This window comes from Gossypium arboreum, chromosome 12 (assembly GCF_025698485.1).
Source record: "Gossypium arboreum isolate Shixiya-1 chromosome 12, ASM2569848v2, whole genome shotgun sequence".
In the NCBI taxonomy this organism is placed as follows: Eukaryota; Viridiplantae; Streptophyta; class Magnoliopsida; order Malvales; family Malvaceae; genus Gossypium; species Gossypium arboreum.
In genome coordinates, this window is record NC_069081.1 from 15,176,418 (window position 1) to 15,183,720 (window position 7,303).

Sequence of the window (7,303 nt, forward strand, 5' to 3'; positions counted from 1 at the left end):
TCACAACATTCGTTTTTGGTACATTTGACCATGACGGGTAACTTTTAACCTCTTTTCTTCAATTAAGTTCACTGGATCCATTCTGCTTCATTCGATTTTAATTCAGCCAAAGTTTGGAGAAAAGGAATCTCGATTTCAATGGGCAAATCGCTTCCATTCCATAAACTAATGAGAAAGGTGTTGCCTCGGCGAAGGTCCTGACCGACGATTGATAAACATAGAGGGTAAATGGTGACTTCTTATGCCAATATTTATAAGTCTCGGTCATTTTCCCCTGAAACTTTTTTTTTTGGTTGCCTCTGTTGCACCATTCATTTTGAGGTGATATGGCGTCTCATCTTAAACAAACTGTAAACTTTTGATATCATGCTATTATGCATTATTAGATATGATCCTTTCTGGTATTCCTTGTCAGCATATAATCTCTTTTTTTTTTTGGGCGAAATTTGATGACTGTCGACTTTATAACATTGGCATATGAAGCGACTTTCTCCCACTTAGTGAAGTAATTGATGATCACAAAGATGATGATATTTGCTAGAAGCTTTTGATGGGATCGGCCCAATAACATCTATGCCCCATATAGAGAAAGTCTATGAAGAAATGAAGGAGGCACATGAATCTTGTTTCCATAAATTTGGCATATACAGCATAACTGATGCGATCCCCTTCATGGTGGACCAATAATACCGAACCTCATGATTTACCTGGCCATTGTAAAACCATTATCATGTGTTCTTCAGACACCCTTATGGACCTCTTCTAAGATTTTCTTAGCCTTAACAACATCCACACATCTTAGTAGCCCAGGAGTATCTTGATACGATCGTGCGAAAACATATTTGAATTCTTGGAATAACTTAATGACATCTCGCTTTGTCTCTATGGTGATATAGACTTCGATCTTCACCTCTTTCTCTTCTCCTAGACTCAGGATGTCCATTGACCCTTTGTAAGATAGGATCTGTTTCTCATCTTGTTCTACTATTCTTAACAAATCAGGAGATAGGCTACAATCTCTATCATCTTCAAAGTCTTGAGATTCCTCTAGACACATATCTTGCTTAAAAGGAGATTCTAGGTCAGTAGCAGCGTTGCTCATATCGTTGATATGTGGAGACCTGTTGTAGGTACAAAGGAATATTCCAAAGAATAAATGAATCTAAGAATAATTATTTATATGGTATGATCATTAATGAAGAATAAAAGAATATTTGAAAGAAAGTCTAAAGAACAAAAGAATCTAAGAATAATTGTTTGTATAGAATAAAAGAATACTTGCTCAAAATGATAGAAAAGATGCATTTTATTGAAATAAAGATTTTGGACATAAGCCTATTTCACAAAAGGATTCCTATTGCTTCTAGGCTTAAAGCAATAAGCATGTTTTGAATATTACTCTAGATTGGCTCTAAGAAATACAAGGATCTCTTCCACAGTCCCATTGCTCAAAACACTTCCAAGTATGTAAGGGTAGACGCTTGGAAAATTCTATCCCCAGTTCCCTCTTCGAATACGTCGTTAATGTTCAGATTCCCCAATATTCCTTTTAGGCCTTTAATCTCTTTATAAAATTCAATTTCTTTATTATCCACCAGTTCTTACACTAGGGCCCTGAACTTGATGCATTCTTGGATCTCATGCCCCTCTCCATTATGGAACTCATAATAGTTCCTCATCTTTTTCATATCTTTCATTTGAATCCGGTACGATTAATCCTTCTTCTACCATTTTTTTTGAAACCCCTCTCAATGGGGTTTTCACTTCTATTATATTTATCTTGATTCTCTTCCCCGCATTCTCGATGATCGCATTTACCCTTTTTATCTGAATGGTTGGGTAACAGATTTTCTGCACCAGATGGATCATTGAAGTTTTACAATATCCATTTTGATGAGTCTTTCGATTATTTTTTTGAAAGCGGTGCAGTTCTCGATCGAGTGTCCTGTGATTCCCGCATGGTATTCACATTAGGCGTTCACATCGTATCATTTAGGGAACGAAGGTTGCATTAGTTTTAGGTAGAAAGGGGATACTATATGTACGTCAATAAAATTTTGGTACAATTTCCTATACATGATTGGGATGGACGTGAACAAGAGTTTTCCTGAGTTTGGTCTTAGATTGGGTTCTTGCCTTGGGGGAACCTGATGGCTAATAGTTGTCGTCTTTGGCTGGCCTACAGTAATCGGCTTTGAAAAACCCTTGTTATACATACTCGTATTATTCGCCTCATTTTCCTTCTTCTTCGGGACCCTTAAAGTATTAATTTGGGAGCTCCACTCTTGCCTTTTCCATTTGTAACAATATTCAAATTGTTTTGGGAGCTCCACTCTTGCTTTTTTTGTTTCCGCTAGACCATCCAGACTAAGGATTACAAGATTGGTTAGATCATCCCCCGAGTTAGAACCTGAACCCGTCGGGAAGTTCAACAGTGCCGAGGTACTAGTCTGATATTGGGGTCTGATGTTAACGGACACCCTTTGTGGATACACGTTTGGTTGTGCTTGGGTATTTGTTGGGGTAAAGCCTGGAGGATAAGGAGAGTCCTCGTTATTGTCTCCAGAATTGACCATCGGGTTCTTTCCTTTTTTTAACCCTCCAGCCAGTAACTGGGTTAACTGGCCCATCACATTCCTTTGGAATTCTAGCATCTGATATCTCATATCTTATTGAATTTTGGCCAATTGCTCTTGCATCTGTATTTGCATTTGCTCTAATCCCTTCAATCTTTGAACCATGGCTTTTGTTTTTCTTCGCGAGTACCGTAACGGTACTTAGTCGATAGACTTTTACCAGTTCCAGATTAACTGAAATAATTTTACTTAATTAGGGTCCTTTTGTGAAAATCTAATACATATAATGCAATGTAATACAGATGCATGGGATGAATGTAAAAAGAAATAGATGCGTTGATTCTGAATTCAATTCCATTAGAATAACTTTTCTAAAAAACAAATCTCTTTACATAAAGTGGAAACCAATACGGCCTTTGCCTTATACTCCAAGCGAAGACATTGATCCCTTTTCTTTATATCTGGATGTTAAGATCAAACCTCGCGAACTTTCCAATAGATGCCTCTACTAACTCCTTTTTGCTTGATCCGGGCTGCGACCCATTGCTCACTCATCCCTATGAAGCTTGCTAGCTTCTTTAAGAAAGTCGAGACATTAACGGCTTTTGAATAGTCTTTGTCGGCTTGAATCCTCGGGCAATGAAGCAAAGTCGTGTATTTCTCGGTCAGATTATCACCCTTCTCTCGTTGCATTTTCTCGGACGATATTCGGATAGCCGTATTGTATTCCATTTTATCGAGAAATCCATTTTCCATGACAAGCTCTCTATTTAGTAACTAAATGTGAATTAACACATCTTTTCTATGATGATGTAATGCAATGCAATCATAAACAAAACAAAACAAAACACGTCAGTACAAAAGAAATAAACAACAAATAGAGCACCTATTCGGGTGACTACTAGGGTTTGGTGTAGTTCTACTTAGGGTAGACTCTTAGGGCTCATTATATGCGGTTCGGTTCTAAGAAAAGGGTACCTGAATAGAAAGATTCTTCGATCCTCACCCATTATAGGCTCATACAGACCGAGTTCATTTCAGGGGAATACATTTCCCTATGGCTACACGGAGATGAAAATCTCACGAAGACATAGGTACAGGTGTATCCCAAAAGTGATCCATTATCTTGCACGGAGGTGAAGACCTCACGAAGGAATAGTTTCTCACTCCCACTTAAAAGGTATAGCCGAACGGATATGCAATATGATTCACGAAAGTATACTAAGAGACTTGAACCAAAAGTAAACATATCAAATGACACAAACCCCAAAAATGAAATGAAAAGATCGTAATTTTAAATTGAATTTCTAATTTTCAAAAAAAGGACAGAAAATAATCAATTTACTGCTTGACTCTCTTATTAGTCCCCAGTAGAGTTGCCAAGCTGTCGAAACCATTTTTTTGAAAAAATAGTCGACATTTTATTTTGAAAATGGAAACAGAAGTCGCCATCAATATTTTTTTAGGGTGTGATCGAGTCACCTTATGATTGATCGTTTTAATAAAATGTTTCGATTTACTAAAACAATGATTTTGGTATACGAAATTTGAAAAAAGGGGTTCGGGAGTCGATTATGTACGATGAAGGATTAGCACCCTTGTAACGCCCGAAATTGGTACCTAATTGATTAATCAATGTCTTAACGTCAAAAGTTGGAAACCCGAAAAGAATTTAAAAGACGATCCTCTCTTTTTTATTAACGTTGGTTTTAAAAAAAATGCTTGAATAAATTAAAACGGGTATTAAAAACCCTCTCGTCTCGAGATAACAAAATGTCGCATTCCATAAGTTAGGACACGACATTTGAATCCTCGAAAATAAGTTTGCCTTTTAATTGTTTTATTTTAAAAGTTGTGCTTTGATTTTTAAAAGAATATTCAGTTGTTTAGATCCAACGAGAAAAATTGAAACCCCATAAATAAAGGCACGACATTCTCGAGTTTCTAAACATGGAATCTTGCCTTTATTTTTATTAAAAATTCATGTATTTTGAAATTTGAAAGGATATTTGGCTATTTAGATTCGACAAGAAAAATCGAAACCCCGTAAGTTAGGGTACGATTTTCTCAAATCTCCAAATTTCGAAACATTGCCTAATTAAAAATTTTTGTAGTGATAACGACATAATATGCTTGATAAAATAAAAGGTAATAATAAATCACTGTATTAGCATGATAGAATAAAAATAATGAAAATGATAAATGTAAATAACAATAACAACAACAACAATAATAATGATAATAATAATAAGAGGATTAATTTGAAAGCTAAACAGGGTTTTAGGGTAAAAATAGAAATAAAATAAAGCAAAAGGACTGAATTGTAATACGCTATAAGAGGGGAGGGACCATCAGGGAAATTATTCCCCCTCCAAAACGCGCAGCTTCAAGGAGGATTAAATTGAAAACAAAATAAAATTCCATGGTATAAATTAAAAACAAAAAGAACATATTTAAAAACAAAAAAATAAGGAAGGGCTAAACGTGCAAATATCTTATTTGTTGGAAACAAGCGGATCCTTGAGAGCGGGTCGGGTCGATGCGCGGGTTGCCTTAAAACGACGTCGTTTTGAGGCTTGTGAGCTTAGGCCAAAACGACGCCGTTTTGACCCTCTATTTAAGCCGAAAATTTTTTTATTCTTTATTTCAACCCTTCTTCCTTCCTAAAAAAAAAATCCTCTCAACTCTCTCCCCCTTCCTAGAATCTGGCCATGGCTCCGGTCGCCGGACTACCGTGACTATCGCTAGTCGCCGACGACGGCGTCGCCGTTCACGATGGCCGAAAAATAAAAAAAAAACTATTTTTTTTGGCCTTTCGACTTCTCCGCTCCCAAAATGTCATCTTTCATTGGAGATGACGACCTCAAATCCCCTTACGACGGCACAAACTCGAAAAAGGTAAGATCTCTCCTTTTATTTACTTTCGGTTTTCTTCGAAAATATAGTAAAAATAAAGCTACCAATATATATATATATATACATATATCACCCTTTTTAGTCTGAAAAATGAATACAAACAGTGAATAAAAGAACGACCTTTGTGGGTTTTTTTATTGATTTTCATGTCTCAAAAAAATTACAAGGATATATGGTGGCTTTTTATATCCGAATACAATATCTCTTTTTTTTTGTTCTTTTTGGTTGCTATTTCTCTGCTTTGCATTGCTGTTGTCCTTTCTTTGTCTTTTCTTGCAGGTGGAGGAGGCCAGCTGTGGGGGGTACAGAGGTTGACGTGGCGCGCGGTGGTGGTGGCGTTAGAGGCTGCAAACTGCGCAAGAGGAAACCCTAGGGTTTTTGAAAATGTTTAGTTTTTGGGCAGCTTGGGCCATTAGTTTTTTTTTTTTTTTTGGGTTTTGTAATGGACATTTGGACTTTTAATTTTTAGCTCTTATTTTTGTTTATTACTGGTTTTGGGACTGGGCTAAATTGGCCTATTATAAATATTAAACGAACATGTTCATGAACATATAATTGAATATGTTCACAAACAATGTTAATAAATAATAAACAAACAATAAATATATAAATAAATACACACACATATATTGTTTGGATATAAATAGTCAAATATAAATATTAATAATTATATTATAATTGAAAAAATACAAACCAATATAATTTTATTAATATATTCTAGTGGAACAATAAATGAGTTTTAAGATAATTTTATTAATATATACTAGTAGAATTTTTATAAGAAAATATCATTAATAAATAAACGAGTCAACAAACGTGCTTTTAAACAAGCTTGTTCGTGAACATAAACGAACCAAATACTCCTATGTTCGTGTTTGTTTGTTTATTAAACGAACATGAAAATTTTGTTCATACTCATTTATTTAGCTTAATAAACGAACATAAATGAACGTTATATAAACGGTTCACGAATAGTTCATTGTTCATTCTATTTATTTACACCCTAAAAGTGCAATAAACTAGTTCTAGATACTAAGGATAAAATATAATTAAAAATTATTTAATTTCAATTGAATGGATATAACTTTTATTTTATATTTATCTAATTAATTTTTAAATATAAAATATTTTATCCATTGAATTTGTTTAATTTAATTTTAAAATTTTACTTTAAATGAATTAACTTATATAAATATTTATCTAATATTTGAAAATTTTATGGTAAATAAATTAACTTAATTTAAATAAACTAACTTATAAAAACATTTGAAAAGTTAATTTAAATTGAATGAATAAATTAATTTTTAAAATTGTATATTTATCTAAATAAATTTTTAATATAAATTATTCATACATTGAATTTATTTAATTTAAATTTGAAATTTTTAATTTAAATAAATTAATTTATATAAATATTTTATCTAATATTTGAAAATTTTACAATAAATAAATTATTTTATAAAATTATTTGGAAAAGTTAATTTACATTTGAAAATTAAAAATTTATTTAATTTAAACTGAATGAAAATTAAAAATTTATTTAATTTAAATTGAATGGATAAATTAACTTTTTCAATTTTACATTTAATTAATTAACTTTTAAATATTTTATAAGTCTACTTAACAAAACACATCATTACTAGCACAACAAAATTTATCATTAAAATTAACGTTACTAAATATATTCAAAAAAAAGTATAATATGTTGAGGGAAGTTCTGAAGAAACATTTTGAGTGGCATTTGGTAGTACCCATTATCATCTATCTTTGCGATAGTGAAGCAAAACTTGGCATATTTAGTGTTGGCAATT